The sequence below is a fragment of the Camelus bactrianus genome, chromosome 14, assembly GCF_048773025.1.
Source record: "Camelus bactrianus isolate YW-2024 breed Bactrian camel chromosome 14, ASM4877302v1, whole genome shotgun sequence".
NCBI classification, from domain to species: Eukaryota; Metazoa; Chordata; class Mammalia; order Artiodactyla; family Camelidae; genus Camelus; species Camelus bactrianus.
Genome location: NC_133552.1, coordinates 32,843,460 through 32,865,657, shown reverse-complemented (window position 1 = coordinate 32,865,657; position 22,198 = coordinate 32,843,460).

The following is a 22,198-nucleotide window of genomic DNA, read 5'->3' as shown; positions in this document are numbered from 1 at the left end:
GACATAAGCACCAAATCATTCATGACAGTCACCTCTGTGGGTGGGAATTACAAATCTCTTCTCTTTTAGGCAATATTTCAATTTTTTGTACTGTGTCTATATTACTCTACTAATTCTAAAAGAATTAAAATCCTATCTTAATGTGACCCATTCATTACTCATCTATGGAGTAATTAAAGTACATTAATCCTATTTTTAAAAGAATTTAAAGTCTTCTCAGGACGCAGGTCCTTGTCAGCTCCGTGGCAGCAGAGGCTCTCCAGGAGGTCGTGTCTCTTCTGAATCAGCATCCAAAAGAGGTGAGGAAGAAGTACCAGACTTGGACACTTAGGACTACAATAGATTAGAGATTCTGTTGAGAGAAACTAAGACCTACATTCACAGAGAATAATCCCATATTCATGGAGCAGAAGGCTTCATTCTACTAAGATGACAATACTCCACGAATAGATCTAAGGATTCAAAGAATGCCTACCCAAATCCCAGGTGGTGTTTTGCAGGAATTGACAATCAGTCTAAAATTCACGTGGAAAATCCAGGGGCTCAGAATACATGAGTGAATCTTGAAAAAGAAAACAAAGTTCGAGGAATGGAAAATCAGATGGAACCCATGTTTAATACAAAAGCACTTTAAGCTGAAGACACCTGAGATTCAACAGATGTAGAAGAAAACCTGTCATGGAAGCCAATTCTCTCCTCTCCCTTTGCCCTATTAAGTTAGGTTGATAAAAAAAGGCTTCAACTTTCACCATTTAACATGGTACTTACTTTTCTGGTTGGCTCCTGCTTGTGTATAAATAAACCGTTTCTCTCGTTCATCTCCTCTTTATTTCTGTGGGCTCTTTGGGAGGGAATCTGGATGATGGGGACCTGCTCTTTTCTCACCTTCTTTAGTGACATCTTTTGTCCATGGTGAAGTGCTTAAAACAAAAAGGCTCATTGGTTTTGGTTCAGATTTGGAACATGTATACATTTGGAGACCCCCTGGAGGAACAAGGGGGTTCAATACTGATGGGAGAATTTACTTGTCCAAATACCTAAGAAGATGCTATTTGCATAGTTGTTTTGTTTTTTTGTTTTTTTTTTTTAAAAGATTCTTACCCTAAAACAAATACCCTATCTAAACCCCTTGGATGATCAAATAGAAAGAAAAAAGGAGAATCATATCTGGCCTAAGAACTCTTCCTTAATAAAACGGAAGGACAGAATCAGATTCAGAGCAAATAGTAAAATGCATTTATACAATCAACCCTCCAACTCTTTTGTACACTGTCTTCATGTAATCTGCCAGATGGCACCATGGAGAAGGCCCTTTGCCCGGAACTCGTGCTCATTTTCAGAGCTCGGCCAAGCAGGAGGTTGGTCCCCAGGGCCTGAGAGGGGCTATTTGTGAAATCTTCTCCTCTGAGACCCACCGGACTGAAGGGAACTGAGTGCTCTGAGGGAGAGAGAGCACACCAAGCCTCTGTGGAGGCATCTCTGAGATCATTCCAAAGGCACACAGCTCTAACTCTGGGCATGGGAATTTTTGATTGGCATCTTAGTTGGAAATCTCCTCCTGGATAGAAAGAAGCAGATTCAAGATGTTGCAATTGGATGGGCAGGTCGGCCTCTCGAATTTGTCGATGAGAAGGACATGCAATTCACTGCAGAATTAGGAACACCCATCCCTGCTCTGCTGACTTCATCTACAGAGAAACAGACGCGGCTCTAGGGGGAATTAAACACCCACCAACCCTTCTTACCGATGTCAACGTCCCCACTTTATTCTCCTTTCAGGTCTCTGCACAAAAACTGTGTCTCAGCCCCAAATATCACATACCCATCACCCTGAACCACTCTGTGTCTGTGTCCAACTCGAGCATTAAGGCCTGTGACCGTTAATGTCAAATCGTGTCCCCCTTTCAGCCCGTCTCCCACCATCATCCCAGCCCAACCACGGTGTCTCTCTCCAGGTCAGCAGCACTCTTCCCATTGGCTTCCCATCAGCTTACCTTGCCCTGCTTCCATTGCTTATTCCCCATATATTACCCACAACGGTCTTATTAAAGTATGAATCGGATCAAGTTGTTCCGCTTTGCAAAATACTCTCGTAATTTTCCATTGTATTCAGAAGGATATCCAGAGTCCCTACCAAGGCCCTGTGTGATCCGGTCCCTCACCAGTCTCTGCAGCCTCAGTTCTCACCGTTCTGCTCCAGCCCATCTTCACTGCCCAGATGGTCCCCACCAGGACAGCTGTGTTTGTAACTCCAAGTCTCGTACTTACACTTCTCCCAGCCTGGGAGGCTTTTCTTGTCTGTTACCTATGTGGCTTATTCTTTTGCTTCATTCAGGACTTTGTCTAATTATTTTACCCTCAGAGAGGACTTATCTGACCACATTATTTAAAATAGCATGCACATATTTCCTATTCAATCATTTTCTCTCCTAATATGCTTTATGTTTCTTTCTGGCAATTATTAGTACCTGGCAGTACGTCATATATTTATTTGCTTACTGGTTTATTGTCTGTCATTCTTACTAGACCTATATTCATGGAACCACAAATAACTGTTTTAACCAGTAACTTTCAAACCCCCTTTAAATGTATTCTTTTATAAGATGAGAATTTCAGATGCTTCCACGGGTTGCTTAGGGGAAAAAAGAGAAAGGATTCAGGTTGAACTAGGTTACTAAGGACCTGGGAGTTGGTTATTTATTTTATACATAGTAGTGTGTATCTGTTAATCCCAAACTCCTAATCTAGCAAAAGACCGAGCTGACTACTATTTTTAAAAGATATTTTTTTCTTTTTAAACTTGGGTTCTTTGAGATCTCTTTTCTTATTTGTTATTTTTCTTTTAATTTAAAGACTTTTTCTTATTATTTTTTTACATTGAGGTACTGCGAATTGAACCCAGCATGAACTCTACCCCTTCAACTATACCATCCCCTCCAAAGACAATTATTTTTATACTTTGACAATACCATATTGAATTAAGATTTTTTATTCCATTTTCCCTTCATAGAGTTTATAACTGAGGGAGAGAGTCAGAGGAAGCCCTGGGCCACCCTTTCCTTCTCAGCGGGTCACTACACAGCAGAGGAGCTTGGCTGTTTCCAGGCCCAGCTCACCTTTCTGCTCTGAGGGCCTACTCAGGCCACTTCTCTAAACAGCGGCATGTTAGAAGCAGCAGAAAGCCAACTAGCAAGCAACAATGACAAAACGGACCCACCTGCATTTGGACATCATCTGATCTGAAATGACCCTCTTAAAGCTCTTCTTCCTATTAGTGTATGGTTTTCAAAAATATTCCCAAGGAGATGAATCTCACTCTATTTTTCTGGATTTCTTGGGCCTTCTATGACTTTAACTGCAGGCTTGATTTTCTGCACAACGTCTGTAGGGAAGCCAGGCAGAACATGTGAACAGACCCTGAAGGACACGGCTGAGGCCTCCAGTCAAAACATCCTTGTTGTGCAGAGCGTACGTTCATGTGACCATTTTCATGACTGCTGTAATTAGTTCTCATCCAAGTGTCCCACCTAAAATGTTTCTAGATAGAAGGTGGTCTGACGCAGGTGAGCAGTGGGGATGTTGGATGCAGATGGCAGACAGACTGGAAGGAGAGAAGGGAAATGTTTCTTCAGGCTTCAATTTGGAAGATTTCTGATTTTTCTATGGACATTAAACTTGGTCAGGCTGAAGCACCATTTGCTCTAAGACGGGGTGATGTACATGTATCCCTACAACTTCTAAAAAATATGTTGAAGCTGGACGTGACAGCCTAGGGGACAGACAGCTTAGAGTGACACCTCCGTTCCAGGATGCCTATGATCTTGGGCTCACAAAGAGGAAAAGAATACACATATTTTTCCTGTGTAGTTCTATGTGAAATTATTTTGACCCTTACCGGATGGTGTAAGATCATAGATCATGTAGTCTTTCTTACATCGCAAAGACGACAATTCTTGATGAGTCAGCAGACTGTTTCCGATGGCCCGGGGTCTGTGCCAGACATTAGCTGTCTAGACAAATACCACACAGCCCCCCATCCCTCAAGGAGATCACAGTGTGTCGTGGAAGAGACAAATTTAAATAGGTTTTCAAAACAATGTGGCAAGAGTCACTTGGCATCATGTATACTGTATGTTCAGAGGGGCTCTTGCATTGCCTGGGGCTGGGTTCTAGAAGGTAGGGAAGGTGTCAGAGAGGAAATGCTTTCTGCACTGACATCTGAAGGATTCCAGCAAATCTGTAGACCAGGAGAGTGCATGCTGGGCACGGGATTCTCGGCAGCTTGCGTGTCTCGTGCAGACGCCTGGTCGTGTCTAAGTGCACTTTGCAATTAGGGAAGGAAGGTCAGTGAGGCTAGAGGCTGTGAGGAACTAACGGAAGCTAAGGCTGAATAAAAGCAGCAACTAGGTTATGAGAAGGTGTGACGTTAAATCGGGGAGCGTGGACTTCCTCACATACGCAGCGGGGAATTCTTTGGGGTTTTAAGGAGGAGAGTGACACAAATTTGTCATTAAAAGTGAGCAAAGTGGATTGTTCACTCTAAAGAACAGCACTGGGGAGACTAGCAAGGGGTGTGAATTAATGCAGTGGGGAGCGAGGAGCAGGGACTTAGTTGGGGGACATTAAGGAATAGAATTGTAGTACTGATGGGGGTGAGGGAGTGGAAAAGTAAAGGAAAACTCCGATGTATGGCACGGAAAACAGATGGGATAGTGATGCCGTTGTTTGAAAAAGTAAACCTAGTTCTGAGCGAGTGTAAATCCAAACATACAGAGCTTGAGATTTTTATGGGCTAATAAAATGGGAATGTCTACTTGTCAATTATAAGTATATTTCTGGGACTGAACTGAGATGTCCATGCTGGAAAAGATTTGACAGTTAATCAGCAGTTGAAGCCACGGGAATAAATGCCACCCACTGACAGTTTAACAAAGAAAAGGGAAGCAGGGCACTTCTGGTTCAGAAAATATGGCAGACCAGAAACTTGAAGACCCATTCACTAAAGACACATAAAAACGTAGGACAAATGCCGCCAATCTTTTCTTGTTTTTTTACAGGCACGTTTATTGTGGTATGATTCCTGTACAGTAAAATACACATATTTCACATGTTCTATTTGATGAATTTGATAAATGTCTACACCCAGAAAACCATCACCATGATCAAGATAGCTAACATTTCCATCACTCCCCAAGAGGGGCACTTTTTGAATCCCCATATTTATCCCTTCCCATCCCCTTCTCTCCCTGGGAACCGTAAGTTTGTTTCTCTATGTCTGTGGGTCTGTTTCTCTTTTGTAGTTAAGTTCATTTGTGTCTTTTTATAGATTCCACATATAAGTGAAATCATATGACATTTTTCTCTTTTTCTGGCTTACTTCACTTAGAATGACTATCTCTATGTCCATCTATGTTACTGCAAATGACATTGTTTTGTTTTTTCATGGCTGAGTAGTATTCCATTGTATAAATATACTACTACTGCTTTATCCAGTCAACTGCCGATGGACATTTGTGTTGTTGCCATGTCCTGGCTATTATAAACAGTGCTGCTGTGAGCATTGAGGTTCATGTGACTTTTTGAATTAGAGTTTTCTTCTGACATATGTCCAGGAGTGGGAAGGCTGGATCATGAGTTAAGTCCATTTTCAGTTTTTAAAGGAACCTCCACACTGTCTTCTCTAGTGACAATGCAGCCCATTTTGTGAAAGCAGAGCCATTCTCAGAAAGTAACGGGTATTTCTAGGGGCCGGACATGAAGCGCAGTGAGTGTGGCCTGTTCAAGAATCAGAGGGCAGTCTGCCAGGGCTGGAGGAGAGTGACAATGGAAGTGTGGTACAGGTAGGATTCAGACCACATGGGGACCTGACAGGCTGGGATAAGGAGCCTGGGCCTCCAGTCATTCCTTGGTAACCATGGGGCACTGGTTCCAGGACTCCGCCCAGACGTCAACATCCATGGATGCTGACACCTTTTGTATAAAATGACGTAGGACTTGCATGGGACTCATGTACATCCTCCCATCTACTTTTTTACATATATACAAACTATTTTTATTGAGATATAGTCATTTTACAACGTTGTATCAAATTCCAACATACAGCACAAGTTTTCAGTTATACATGAATATACACATATATTTGTTGTCACTTTCTCTTTTGCTGTGTCCTCCTGTGTACTTTAAATTATCTCTAGGTTACTTCTGGTATCTAATATAACATGAATGCTATGTAAGTAGTTGCCAGTGTATGGCAAATTCAAGTGTTGCTTTTTGAAACTTTGTGTTTTTTCCCGAGTATTTTCAATCCACAGTTAGTTGAATCTGCTGGATAGGGAGCCCCTAGATACGGAGAACCCCCAAGCTCCTTCCTACCTCCTAAATTTCCACTGCAAGCACTGAAGGGGTCCAAACATAGAAGAACGCCATATACCTGCTGGAAACCCTGAGGAATTCCGTCAGTGTATGTAGCGCAGGAGAGAAGGCTTAGGGCCAACTAGTGGGAAAGGAGGGCCTGCCTGGAGAGGAAGGAGGAAGGACCGCAGCGGAAGCCATCTCGTACTCTTACTGGAACTAGCTGATAGCAGTGAGGGACGCCGAGGAACTGGGGACAAGGTGCATGTGGGGCGATCCTGGCCGCCAGGTGCAGGGTTCACATAGCTGGGACCCAGTTTGCAAGATCAAAATAACAAGGAGGGAGAGGGGCTGCCTCAGCCCCGGGATCCTGACAACGGCCACAGCGCCATGACCCCAGCTAATGCGGCTCCCCTAGTAAGCCAGAAAAAGGAAACTCTGAGCCAAGATATTGCAGATTCCACCACAGCCACACGGATAACTAGATCTCTAACCTGACAAAATGTAACCACCAGAAACAGGAATCTTTCCTTTTCTCTTCCTTTGGACCTTTGGACAGGGAGTCACACATCTTTAACAGGAACCACCTTTAAACCGATAGAGAGCTCAATTTTTCAGGAATAAGCATGGAGAAAAAGAGTGGGGTGATGGTTTAAAGCGGAAGTCAAAGTGGAAGCCCATCTGATAAATGGTAAAAACATGCTTCTCAATGAATTTGAGTTATGGCAAAAAGAAGGAGGAAGGTTAAGGAAATCTCTATTAATATCCATTCAGCATACAAGACTAGCCAGCCATAAAAAGACAGCACCTTAAATTAAGAATTTTTTTTTTTTTTTTTTTTTTTTTTGGTGATGAAAGACAATGCCTTAATTTAAAATAAGGTTTGGGCTATGAACAACCCACTGAGAGTTGTTGATGAGGAGAACATAAATCTGCATATAGATATGTAAGTGTTCCAAGTCAACCGCTTGAAAAAAATTAGTCAATCATGTGTCCAGTTGATTGGGAAATCCTGATAACTAAATAACTCAAAAGTGGGAAACACATGGGATTAAATAGTGGTAGTGAGCAATGAAATCCAAGATGTTTATACCTATATTTTCTTTGTTAATGTAACAAACTTAAAGCAACTGTCTAAAAAGTAACTGGAGCACACAAACACACACACGCACACACACACACACAGTTTGGAACAGCAGAGAGGTAAAATATGCTAAATTTTTCATTATTGAGGAACAGGATCTAATTGATTATTTCATTTTTGAGACTCTTATAGGAATACTGGTCCAATTGCATATAAAGTTACGAACTTAGAGATGATTTTTAAAAATTTAGAGAGAATTTTCATTAAGAGGTAATATAGCTTCCAAATCACTGAAGAGAAAATTAACAATAAAAAAATTAATTAATCCAGGTAATATGGAGTAACACTGACCATATTTGCCACCCTATAATAAACCACAAAATGGATAAAATATATGAAGCAATGATTTTTAAGACACGTGAAAACGATCATCCACTAGGACCTTGTCCTGCCACCTCTATGCCAAGGCTACTAGGCCTCCTACTGCCATCACCAAGGATGTCCACCAGGAAGCGACATTTCCTTCCTCTGCTCCTACTGCAGAGCCAGTCCTGAGCAGTCCTTTTCCAGGTTTCGGCAGGCAGCTCCCAGAAGTGCTCTCGTGGGCCTTGGTCCCTTTTAGCCACCAGCAAAGGGATCAAGGATTATCAGTGAGCCTCCTTCCTCACCCAAGACCTAGGAACCTATCTGAATTCTGAGCAGCCCTTCACTCTTGTCTGCTGTCTGGTACTCTCCGCCCGGCTTCCCGAATCCCCGGCTTGGGCAGCCTGCACGCTGGCCACAGCCCATCAGAATCTGTTCCCCCGCCAAGAGGCCACGAGTGATCATGAGCAGGGCTCCAGGCCTCTGGAGCTGCGTGGCTTGGACTGCGTCCTGGTCCTGGGCGAGCGAGTTCCATGTCCTTGGTTGAGTCAGTTAACATCTCTAAGCTACAGTTTCCTCATCAGTAAAATGAAGACATAATCAATATGGAAAAAAAATCAGAATCTGAGGGGGACTAAATTTCTGGTGATTGAAGATTATTTTAATTTTGAATTATACAGCAAAGGACATCATAAAATTTTTACTAGTTCATAATTCTAAAGGACAGCTTCTACTATTAAAACTAATACATGCACGTACACACAAACACATGTGCAGACACACTGGCTCTGCTCCACATACATCCCCACGGGCACACACACATGGAGTCATGTAACACACACACACTCATAACATACACACAACCACACACGTCCTCAGGCGCACACACATACATAACATACAGAACCACATACATCCCCAGGCATGCGCACGCGCACACACACACACACACACACACACACACACACACACACACACAGTCATGTACCACACACATCCCCAGGTGCATGCATGCGTACACACACGTCTTACACACTTTGGCGTTATTCTAAATCAATTTACAATTGAGGGTCACAGTGTCCATTGTTTTATCCACTCAGAAGATCCTGACTTTGGAGCGTGAAGCAGGAACCCCTCCTCTCTGGAGATGGTCTTTACCACTTACAGTCTCAGTAGAGCCAACATAACTGCTCTGGACCTTTGGAAGTGCAGGGCCAGAGCATACCTGGGGGCTCACATCCTATACATATAAACATGTTAAGTGCAGTAGGGTCTAAACTCCTGCCTTTACAAATATACATTCATTATAAGGGGGAAGGCCAGGTTCAAATTTAGAATTCCCAGACACAGGGGAGTCCGGCAAAAAAAGCGAGTGTGTGGGGAGAGCTGATTCCCAGTCTCTGATCACTAGCCTGACCCTTTTCTTCCCAATGCTTGGTCCATCCCTTGCCACAAGGGGCCTTGGATGTGCACAGGGGGACACTCAGACCTCATGTCCGGGCTCTGCTCATACCCTCCATGCAAACAGCTATGCTTTGGCCTCTCTGTGAGTCCTAGGAATCTGAACTCCTGGGAGAGCTGATGCAGGCACTAGAAATGGGTCAGGGGCTGCTGAGACAGGGCATTTGGGGTCCTGGGTTTCTAGAGCACGGGGCGGAGCCAATGACCGTGTCCCCTTGGCCCTGCTGACTCCACCCCATGGAGGGCGTGGCCAGAGGAAGTGTCAGGGCCAGAGGGACCCTCTGTAGTGCAGGACCCAGGGCAGAGGGCCCCCTTGCAGGGGTCTAAGGGCAGAAGCCCCAAGGAAAGGTCTGAGGAGGCTGTAAGGTATCTTCATTCCCATTAATTAAAAAAAATAAAAGCATACCACAGGCGTGGGTGGAAAGGGTTTTGTTAGAACAAAGGAAGGCACTTGCCAAGGTCTAGCCATAGAGGGCTGGTGGGTTGGCCAGGTTGATGAGGAACCAAGATGCCGTTAGTCTCCACTGGGTCTAAACACCTCCTGAATTCCTCCGGGTGACACTGAAATGCAGTGAGACACGGAACCCTCTTAAGTTGTTAAAATCTTCATGGTGAGCCATTCAACTCTCTCCTCATTCTTGGCTATGAAAGCACGATAAACACAGGCCAGAAACGCATCAGCCTGTTGGTTGGTTCACTATCCGCCTGGTGCTCCCTCTTGTAGGAGCCTTTATCACATCACCCAGGGCTGACCCGGCTCAGGATTATAGCTGATTTTCCGCAGGTGGCATCACTTGCTGGTGACACGAAGCAGGCACGTTAGCCACCTCCAAAACTCTGAGGCTCCTCCTGGGAGGAGCCTGCAGACCCCCAGTCTAGCCTCTGCACCACAATTCTCCTTAGTGCCACTCCTATCTTGCTGCCCTGGCCTCTAGCTCTGACCAGAACCTCACTGGATTGTCGATAAATGTCACCCATATACCATGTCTAAGCTTGGGGTCCAGATGTGACCATGGTTCTTATTTACTTCCCATCGATTGATTGATCTTTGTGTAACCGTGTTGGCAGGAAGGCCATTACCACCCTCTTGAGGCCTCCCCGAGCCGCTTCTGTGTATAACTGTCCTAGCGCCCCAGGGGATCGGGTCTGAATCCTGGAACTCAGACAAGATGGCACCTGGAGAGACAGGAATCCACTCCTGCCGTGGCTTCTGCTGAGGCTCGGTGTGGCCATAAAAACGGATCCCACAATCCCTGACATCACTTGACTCGCTGCAGGGATGCTCCCACACTACCCAGTTCCCCCCAGAGACTGAGGGCTTTCTGCTTGTTCCCGAAGGCCCCAGCCCCGTGGGGGCACTGGGTCCAGTGGAGCATCCAGCCTGGTTCCCCGCCAGCCCTTAGGGCCTTGGTGGGGCCTGGAACATCAACTACCCTCCCCTTAGGGGCCCGTTTGTCCTTTCCAGCCAAAAGACCTAGGTCATAAGCACTTTAACTCACCTGAGGGTGTTTTCCTCACTTCAGGGGCAGTGAGGACGGGGCTTCTTCACACTCCAAGTGCCCCAGGTCTGGATGCAGACAGCCTGGCTCTCCCCTCAGTCCTGCAGGTCCCGGCCACACCTGCTGCTGGTCACGGAGACTGTGCTGTGTTCTCTTCCAGGAGAAGAGGTGCACTCTGCCCCCCACCCCGCCCCCACCAGTGGTGGCAGAGGCGGCGGACAGGCAGGTGAGCTGGGGCCTGAGACCGTCCCCGGAAATCTGCCCCAGAGGCCGCTGGTGACTAGAGGGTCCACGGGGCGGAAGGCAGCATGGGATGGGAGGAGGAGGAAGGCTCAGGACAAGGAGATGAAAGGGGGAACAGATAGCACTGTGAGGACCTCGGCCATGAAAGGGAAGAAAAAAGATAGTGACAGCTGAAGCGGTGTTGGCATTAAAAGCTGCGGGCTTTTTCATTTAATTTTATTAATTACCATTACATATAGTGGCATATTTTTATTTGATTAAAGATTAGGTGCCATGTCATATAACAGGATATAGTATGTTATTATTTATTAAATAATACATAATAGTAGATATACTACCATATTATGTTCTGTTTATTTATTATCAGATAGTATATAATACATATGTAGGTATTTATATACATAATATATAATTAATGCATCTATATAATATATAATACTTAACAATGTAGGATTATGATTAATATATTTTATAACAAGATTACATAACAATAATGATGTAATATTATCCATTGTATGTCTTGGTTCATGACACATTCTCACCTTAGATGCCTTTGAGAAGTATTTATGTATTAAAATTAATATTATAAGAAACAGTTGTGGACCTATCACCCAGCATCAGAACAGGATTATTGACAGTGACATACTGTGTCCTATCGTGCACTTGGCCTCTTCTCACAAGAAGTAACCAGCATCCTGAATCCTGGCTTACCCTTGCCTTGTGTTACTTTCACACACACAACACTTAAGATCAGTTAAAACAAATGAACTGCAGGTACATGCAGCGAAGTGGATGAATCACACACTCCATGTTAAATTGAAACAATAAGCCCTAGAAGGTAGGCGATAGTATGCTATGCTTTTAACTGTGTATATATATGTAAACTAAACTCACTGAATTAAGAACAACTACAGCTAGAGTCCAGGTGGGAGAGGGACAGATAAAAGGTGAGGTGAGAAGATTTGCTGCAGGTGAGCGAGTTCCTTTCCAGTGACATGTCATTCTCTCTGAAGCAGGAGGCAAGGCCATCTGCTGGGAGTCAGGGAAGAGACAGAGGGAAGGTTAGAGGTGTGCAGAGAGCAGAGAATGTTAACACCACTGAGTGATAAGTGGGGAAATGTGCTCACTAGAGAAACCCTGGAGGATTGCCTGGCAGTGGCAACACGGTGGGCATTGATTTGTAGTCTTAGAAACCTGTGCTGGGAGAGCCTGCTGCCTGCAGGCTCAGAACAAATAGAGCTGGGTGAACCGAGATGGAAGTCGGCCTGGTGAGGAACTGAAAAGGTCAAGGCTCAAGGGGGTTTTGTTTGTCATAAAGAGAGTGCTGATTGTGGATGCAGAGCTGGAAGGTGGGGTAGTGGAAGTAAGAGGAACGTGGACAGGCAGGAAAGAAGAGGAGTCAGTGCATGATGCCTTACTGAGGGTGAATGAGGGCCAAGGAGGCTGGTGGAGAAGCAGCTGGATGGCTAGAGGTGGGCACTTAAAAGAGAGAGGCTGGACCTGGGGTGGAGACACGCCCGGGTATGAGCCCGTGGGTAGGGTGAATGGGGGGTGGCTGGCTCAGGCTGACGGTGAAGAAGACCCTAAAATGAACATACTGGGTGGTGGAGGGAGAATGAATTTGACATCTTGATGGTAGGAGGTGAGGCAATACAGAGCTGGTGGTCCAGGTGCTCCTGACTGAGGCAGATGAGCAGGGAGGCCAGGGTGGCAGGCACTGATAGGAAAGGATCTGGGCTTTCCAGGTGCTCCCATGAGGGGAGGAACAATCATCTGAAGGTGGAAAGTGAGCACAAGGAGGCCAACCCAGGCTCCTGGTCAAACTGGGGTTGTGAGGGGGCAAAGTGTCAACTCCAGAGATGGTTACCCAGGAAGCAGGGACCACGGGTGAAGTGAGGGGACACTCAGAGAAGAGAGGGAGAAGAGTCTTCTGGGTGTAGGGGGAAGAGAGGCCCCAGGACAAAGGAGCACAGGGGCACAGTGATGAGGATGGACTGGTTCTATGGTGACACTGAAGGGATGGCTGGATCTTTGTCCTGAGGGCTTAGGTTGGGGGGACTACTGGCCTCATGAGGAACCCCTCTCAGCAGCCTGGACAGACGCTCCCGCTCCTGAGGGCTGTGTGGCCACCACTGTTCCCGGAGGGGCTCTGCCTCCATCTTCTCTTATCAGACTTTCCTGCCCAGCCCCCGACCGCCAGCGAGGGAGCCTGGGCCTCGCAGCTGCTTCCCGTGGAGGGAGACAGGCTCCTTGGAGAAGCAGGCTGATCTTACATTTCTCCGTAACCCAGGTCCTAGCAAAGCGCCAGGGTGGCCCATTCAGAGGCTCAGATACTTACTAAATTAACTTAAAGCAGTAGAATAGCAAAGCTGGAGGAAGTGACCACTGAGCTCACAGAATTCACTGCCCACACCCCCATTCTACAGATGAGGAAACAGAGACCAAGCGGTGAAGCAGCCTTGGCCAAGGTCACGCTGCTCCTTAATGCTGGCCTGTGTCGGGCATGCCAAGTGATGAGCTGCAGTGAAGGGCCTGAGAGGGGCTCTGGGGCCAGACAGCTTGGGTTCAAGTCCCAGCTCTGCCATTTACTAGCTGTGTGATTAATGACTGTCCTTCCTGTAAAGTGCCACCTCATTGGGTTGTCGTGAACACAGAGTTCCTGGAACACCAGGACAGAGTTCTGTAAGGGTTTGCTGTTGCTTTGTTTACTATTATTATCACCAAGTGAACCCTGAAATGAAGAACAAAGACAGCAAGAATTTTTATTTTAAAGGAATTTAAAATCCGATGATGAATGTTTGATTTAGTCTATTCAAGTCTGCATTTGACCCTTATTAACAACTACACAATGGATGACTTTTGAGGAAATGTTGCTTCATGTCTTTAATTCTCACTAACGACACAGGCTATTTAACAGGAAGCAGCTTTTTTCCAGGAAGAGGGACAAAAAGTTAACAATATCTCGGTACCTCTCGGTCCCCAGCGAATTGGTTGTGACCTGTCAACCCAACTCTGGGGAACTGCCGGCTCCTCCTGGGCTTGCTGCACTGCCCCGCGGCCTCCAGGAGGCGCTGTACCCCCACACGAATCCAGTCTCTTGGTTCATATCTTTGCTTCAGATCCCTCAAGGACTGCCTATGCCCCAGGGCCCCATCTGCCCCGCCAGCCTCGCCTGCTGGACTCCAGGACACCATCCTGGGTCTCAACCATCCTCTCCTCCTATGCCCGCCCCACTACTCTTCACTTTGTCCTTCAAATGTGGGCTCCTGTGGCTCTCCACCCAGCAGGGGTCTCCCCATCCTCCACCTCGGGTAACTGCATCGTCCTGCATGGTGCGTAGCAAACCCATGTGGAGTCAGGAAGAATACAGAACAACAGGTGCTCAGAGGGGCTGCCTTTCCCACTGTAGGGGCCCTGGAGAGCTTTCTCCCGGCTGGTTATTCACAGGCGCTGAAGCTGTAGAATCTCGATCTCACCAATTTAAAGGGCATCATCACTAATTACAAAAGCAATCATTTTTTCAGTAGCAAAGGACAAAAGACTTTGTGCCCCGCACCTCCAACTTTCTTCCTTCGCCTTCAGAGGTGATTCTCACTCTCTGGGCAAGGGTAGAAAGCAACACACAGAATATTATTTTTCAATGTTTTCTTTCCCACTATGAAGATTGCTTTCCCAGAACCGATGAAGGCAAGGATGGTTTGGCTTCCCTGGACTGAGGATTCAGAGAAGCAGGGGGGGAGGGGGGTGGGGAGATAATTCAGCATTATTGAACCAGAGACATTAAAAGGTTCTACTCTAAACAGAAAGGAAGCAGGATGCTATACAAACGGGAAACCATAGTTGGAAATGCAATAACGAGTTACAAGACAATAAACATGAAGATGTAAAAAAGAAAAAGTACATCAAAATACAAAAAGGTAGTAATGGGAGACGGTAGCATGAAAAGATAGATTTTTTTCTCTTTCTTTCTTTTTTTTTCTCATTATTCTTAGGATGTGTTGGAGCCTACGTGATTATCAGTCTAAAGGAAATAGATATAGTAAAGGGTTGATATACTTGAAAAAAAAGGTAACCACAAATCGAAAGCATACAACAGAGTCGCAAAAAAAAAAAAAAAAAAAAGAAACAAACTCAAAATGGCTTAAAGACTTAAACATTAGACAAGACGCTATAAACCTCTCAGAAGAAAACATAAGCAAAATATTATTTGATATATATCTCAGCAATGTTTTCCTAGGGCAATCCACCCAAGCAACAGAAATAAAATACAAAATAAACAAATGGGACCTAATTACACTTATCAGCTTATTCACAGCAACAGAAACCATAAGCAAAACAAAAAGACAAACTATGGAATGGGAGAAAATTTTTGCAAAAGATGAGCCTGAACATGGCTTGAATTCTAGACTATATAAATAGTTCATACAACTTAATAAGAAAAAAAAATAAACAACCCAATCCAAAAATGGGCAGAACAACTAAACAAGCAATTCTCCAATGAAGATATACAAATGGCCAATAGGAATATGAAAAAAAGTTTCAATATTGCTAATTATCAGAGAAATGCAAATCAAAACTACAATAAGTTATCATCTCACACTAGTCAGAATGGCCACCATTCAAACATCCACAAACCACAAATGCTGGAGAGGCTGTGGAGAAAAGGGAACCCTCCTACATTGTTGGTGGGAATGTAGTTTGGTGCAGCCACTGTGGAAAACAGTATGATGAGTCCTCAAAAGACTAAAAAAAGACTTATCATTTGATCCAGCAATCCCATTCCTGGGCATATATCCAGAGGGAACCAGCAGCATTGTTTACAATGGCCAAGACATAGAAGCAAACTAAACACCCACTGACAGATGACTGGATAAAGATGTAGGATTTAGATATAGAAGAATATTACTCAGTCATAACAAAGAAGGAAATAATGCCATTTACATCAACATGGATGGACCTGGAGATTATCACACTAAAGTGAAATAACTCAGACAGAGAAAGACAAGTATCATATGATATCACTTGTATGTGGAATTTTTAAAAATGATACAAATGAACTTATTTACAAAACAAAAACACACTCACAGACTTAGAAAACTAACTTAGGAGTTTGGGATTAACAATTACAAACTACTATATATAAAATAGATAAACAACAAAGATTCACTGCAGAACACAGGGGAAAATATTCAGTATCTTGCAACCTATAATGGAAAAGAACCTGAAAAAGAATAGACTATGTATATGTACAACTGAATCACTATGCTGTATACCTGAAACTAACAAAACAGCTGTATATCTGAAACTAACAAAACATTGTAAATCAACCACATTTCAATTAAAAAAAAAAGATAAGCTCTAAATACCTTTATTCAAAGAAAATCTTCAACTCTTACCTCTTACGGAAAGTAAAATGGGAAGCTTGAGCAGGACCAAATTATACTGAATGAGAGGTTACATACCTTCTCCAGCACGTGGCCCATGCTACACACACATCGTGTTTTTCTTCAGGTAAGAATGGCCCTTACTGCCCAGGGAGCGAGTCCTCCTGGGACAAGGCCTGTGTGGCAGTGGCCTTCTTGTCACCACTCCATCTCACCAGGAGGCCAGGATTTTCAGAGGGGAGGGAACACAGAGCTCATACACTTCAGATCTATTTCCTGAGAAAAACTATGGAAAGACCAAATGCACCTGCAGTGCGGGAAACATGAGCAGGACCCCTTAGCAGACCGACAAGCCCAAAGCAAGACGGCCCGATGTTCACATCGGAACCAGAACAACAACCGTCTGGCCCCAGTTAAACGATCACCATCTCACCTGCAATGAACTGTTCGTATTCAGTGTCAGGGATGTTTCTGTTGAGACTTGAGAGATCAAAAAAGTCAGACCAGGGAATCTGGACCTGGTGGATGTCCAGGCTCTGCCAATGGTAGAGGCGGCCCCAAGGGGGTATCACCAGCACCGACTCCTCCATTTTCAGCAGGGTCTTCAGGAGGAAGGCCTCTGCACAGGAATACCGGCTTAGATAGAACAGATACAATGGGAATCCCTGCACAGCACATGGCCTAGACTCAAGACACGTTCACCAGCTTCTGGTTTGTATAGTGGAAGCACTGCCCACCCGTCTCCATGTGGCTAATTACTTCGAGTCCGGGAGCACATGCAGAAGACATGTTGGCATCTGTGTAACAACGCTAAGCACCTGACTAGTACCTGAGCACCCGTTCTCCAGGGGCTCTCAAGCTTCTTGGCCTACAGACCCCTGTACACTCTTAATTACTGAGGACTCCAAAAGGCTGCTGTTTATGTGGGTTAAATCTATCAATAGTTCCTGTGTTAGAACTTAAATAAGAACTTTAAAAAATGCTTATGAGTTCACTTAAAAATAATAACAACCTACTACATGTTACCATTAATACTCTTAAGCAAAAAATAAGTATATTTTTCTAAACAAAAATCATTAATGAGAAGAAGAGCAGTTATTTTAATTTCTGCAAATCTCTTTTGGACTGGTGAGAGCTGAATTCTATCTGCCTCTAAATTCCCTGTTTTGTGATATCACAGACCAGGTTTTCCCTGGAAATCCCCACAGGAAACTCGGGAGTGCAAGAGTGTGCAAAAGGCAGGTGACATACCGGCGTTTCTACGAAAATAGTCTTGCATCTCAGGGGCCTCAGACACACTTTGATAACTGCTGCCCTACCCTAGGCGAGACTCTCCTACACAAGAGCCAGGCAAGGGTCCTGGCTTCTTTAATGAGTTACCGCAGCCACACTCCTCCCTTCTCTGTGTTAATGTTTCCCACAACCTCCATTACCGCAGATGAGGATGTAATCCTCAACTGGGTCCTCTAATCCCAGAAGACTGCCAACTTTGAGAGGGAGGGCCCATCTACCATCCCTACACCCCGCACAGTCTATTTTGAGTCAAGCCCTAGATAACTGCTAATCGGCACTGACCCTTGTCTTATTCCTGAGGTTTACCGAAGGAGCCAACATCTGGATGGAACTGAAATTTCCCTGCAGATAAACAAGGCTGATAAACCACCCCATTCCAACATCTGATTCTGGGGCTCTTCAAAACCCGGATAAGGCCCCGCTTCATAAAAGACAGGTCCTCCGCCTGCCCTTCCCGGGGGTTCTGGGAGGCCGCGGCCAAGCAGGGCTACCCGGACTCGCGGTCCCAGCCCCAGCGCCCGAGGGGGAGGAAAGCCCGAGGCTGTGCCCCAGCCCTGTCCTCCCCGCCCCAACCTGCTCCCCAGCACCACAGCGCCTCCCCGGCAGCCACACCAACCCGGATCCCACCCCGGTCCATGTCCACTGGCCCCGCCAACGGCGCGGCCGTACGTTTACCATCTGTGGGACGCCGCCCCAGACAGGATGTCGGCCGCCGACTGACCAGGCCAGAACTAGTCGCCCAGGCGAGCAAGCCGCCAGCCCCAACAGCAAGCACCGCCATGGTCCCGGGCAGCTGCACACTTCCGGAGCCCGCTGCCCGCCCCAGAAGCGCACACCGGCCCGCGGGGAGCGCGGAGCCTGTAGCCATGGCAACGCCGCGGGGCCCTCCCCTAGCGCTTGCGTCTGTGTCCTCCCGAGGCTAGACGTGAGAGGGCAGAAATTGCGGAGCCAATGGGAGCCAGGGCTCGGCCAGGACGGGGGCTGAGGGGAGGCTTATGGGGCAGCTGGGCGGGGCCGGGGCGGGCGGTGCCGAGCAGACGTCCTCACCTGCAGATGGCGCCGGCCGGAGGCTGGGGCGGTGCTGCCACCAGTGGGCGGGGCGGCGGGGCGGCGGGGCGGCGGGGCGGCGGGGCGGCGGGGCGGCGGGGCGGCGGGGCGGCGGGGCGGCGGGGCAGCAGGGCGGGGGCACCCTCACCTGTCCGTGTGTGTGGCTCAGACTGGGCTCCGCTGCCTCCCCTTGCACCGGACGTGGACCCAGGCTGCCGTTGGGCAAGATAGAGGACTGAGCCAAGGCACAAACTGCTGGCCAGGTAGGGCACCTGAAGTGCAGATCCGCCAGGCCCGCTGCCGGCCTTGAATTCGCCCTGCTGGGCAGTTTCCAAGGAGACGGGATCTGTCCCAAGAGGGGAGGTAGGGCAGGGGTGCCAGATGCCCGGTTAGGTGCGGTCTTACAGGCGAGCCACGGTAAGAGGGTTCAGAGAAGCCCCTGTGTTGGCGGGGCTAGGAATTTGGGGTATGGGGTGGGGATGGTGTGTGCCATGCTCTGTGGTCTCCCCAAGAACTCTCACCCCCAAGAAAGGGACCCTGCTCCCTCCACCATTCACTGCATTCCCTGCCTTCCCCAGCACCACTGCCCCTGCCCCCGGAGTGTCCCATGACCTCTCCCCACACCGGGCACTGTCCCTGTTACAGGTACTGAGCTCCTGGTGGTTCCAGCCTGAGGGTGGGGGCTGTATCTGACCAGTTAGGATGTCTGGAGCCTTGTATGAAACCTCAGAGCATAATGCAGATGTGCACAGAGGCCCCTCAAACAGGATTCCCTGCATGGCCCTCCCACCACGGACCCACAGCGCAGCTGCCACACCAGGCCAAGCCTGCTGGAAGACCGCTGGTCCCTCTCATCCTGTTCCTGATCAAGAGTGCACCGCCCACACTGCTGGGTATTTAGGGGGCCTTAGAAGAGCAGCTGGTATTTTCATGGGCAAATATTTGCTCTTTTGGGAAGATTTCAGTGCAAAGGGATGTAGGATATGCTTTTTCTGTTGCCCTGAAACTGGTGACTAGGATGCAAACTTAAGTCAAAACAGGTTTTAGAGAGAGCTGCAAAATATCTAACCCAAAGATCACTGTTCCCCAGCAAAGGCAACACCACCTGGCCGGTGGGGTCCTGGTCCCTCTTTCTGGAGGTTGGGGTTTGCACCCTCCAGCTGGGACAGAGCTCGAAACAGCTCTGAACACGCTCCAACAGGCTTTCCCAGCACAAACGGCCTTTATTTTGAATCTGGGTGAAGGAACCAGCTGAGACATCTGAGTAAATCTTCCTGGGTGTAACCAGGCCTTTTATGCTGAATGAAAGAGCGGCTTTCCACATGCTAACTTCTTAGAACTGAATGTGTGTCAAACCTTCATGCATGTAGCATGTTGGGAACAGCGTTTCATGGTGAGGGGAACTATATAACTTACATGTGTATGGGGAAGCCCTCACTCCAACCGGCTTTTCCTGCGCACACTGCATTTATTTCGAAATTGGCTGTTGCTGAGAAATCTTGGTAAGCGTTCCTAGGTGTAACCATGCCCATTATGCTGGACGAAAGAGCGGCTCTACACTTGTTCACATCTCAGAAATGAATGTGTGTTGAAGCCGTCATTCATGTAGCATGTTGGGAACACAGTTTCGTGGTGAGAAGAACTATATAAATTACATGTCTATGATGAAGCAATTGCTCGAAATGGGTATTCCAGCGCATACTGCCTTTATTTCGAAACTGGCTTCTCAGAAGACCTGTGGTCTCCACTGCAAGTCTGTCTCCAAGCCCTGGGCCAGCATAGTGACTCTGCTCCCCCTGTCTATTCTGGGAGGTCTAGGGGTCCTCCATGGCCCTTCCACCATTGTTTCTTTTGGAAACACCCCACAGATGAAATGGGCCTGAGAACAGGAGAGCTGGATGCCAGCAGCCACTGCCCAGTTTGTGGCTCCTGGGAGGGGCATCTCCTCTCTGTGGGCTCTGATCTCCCCTCCCCTCTCCCCTACCCCCACCCCTCTCCTCCTGCATTTCCCGATTGATCCCTGTATAATGGTCCATACCAGGAATGACCTGGGAGAGGTTTTATGAGTCTTTAAGGGAAAAAAAAAAAGAAATCTTTAAACAAATTACTGAAAGTAACTTCCAGCTTTCCCGGGAAAGCCCTCTTTCCAATGTTTAAGGCTAGTTGACAGGGTGTCAAATTGCCTAACCACTCACATCTGAGCAACTGCTAACTCTTTCTCCAGTTCCCCGCAGCATCCACCTCTGGCAGCTTAGCCACAAGAGGGCAAGAAAGCTCTTTCCCCACGCCAGCGCCAGCGTGGCTTTGGAGGCAGTGGAGGCTGAGAGAAAGGGCCCCGCCCTGAAGTTTGGGGGGCCTCCAGCCACAGCCAGAGGAGTGGGGGTTTTCAGAGTGCCCCAGCAGGGAAACCAGGCAAGGCTGCCTGGCCCAAGTCTTCCCTGCCCAGAGAACCCCATGAACTGCTTTGGGCCCCACTCCCCATTTGGGCCCCCTGCAAAAAGTTACCACAGGATCCACACCTGAGAAGGCAGAAGGACAGCTCTTTGGCCTGGGGTCCCAGCAGGTGTGTCCTGTGAGACCTGTGGCCACATATCTTCCTTGTCTCTCCAGGTCAGTGAAGGGTCTGTGCTGGACACCTTGGTGCTCAGGAACATGGGAACAACTCTAAACTCAGAAGAAGGACAGAGAGACTCTGCCTGGAAGCAAGGATTCCAGGGAGACGCCTTGCCCAGAACTGGGGGACTGTGTGCTGAGTAGACCCCTGGAGGCAATGTGGGGCTGTGGGGTCCTCTTCAGAGAAGGGAGCAGGTGTGCTTGCCGGGGGTGGGGCCCTGCTTTGTCCAGTCATGTCCTTGTGTAAGACTCATTTACAAACACCTTCTAGTCCACCTAGGGGTGGCCTCAGGGTTGGGGGTAGAGGAGGAGAGTGAAGGGTGCAGACTTAGGGCCCCCTGACCCACCCAGGGAGCCAAGGGTCAGTGGGAACATCGTGGGAGTATAGTGCAGGGGTGGAGGACGAGCACTCAGAACATGCCAAGTCATGCAATAAAGTGACCCGTGATCACGAGACACAGGTGGCTGTACACCAAAGGAGGGAGATAGAAATTTAGACCCAAGCTCTGAGAATCTTGAGAGGGGCTGGAGGGTCCCAGGAGCCCTGAGGAACAGCTCTTCTAGGGGTACAGATATCCCAATACACACATTTCTCATGGATGCTTTTTGGGGTGCAGAGTTACCAGGATCCTAAACTTAGTATGGAATCCCACCCCCTTGTTTATCACGATTCCTGGCAATAAATTGCTGTCATTTGTTCCTGGACATGCACAGGGGAGGTGACTGCTGTGGGGGTCACTGCAGGACTAGAATCTTCTGGTGTGGGCTCTGTGACCACAGAAACCCAGGGGGATTTCTTAACGGGAGCACCTGGAGACCATGCCTGCAAGGACCACCCTCATGGGATGGCCAATGAGCCC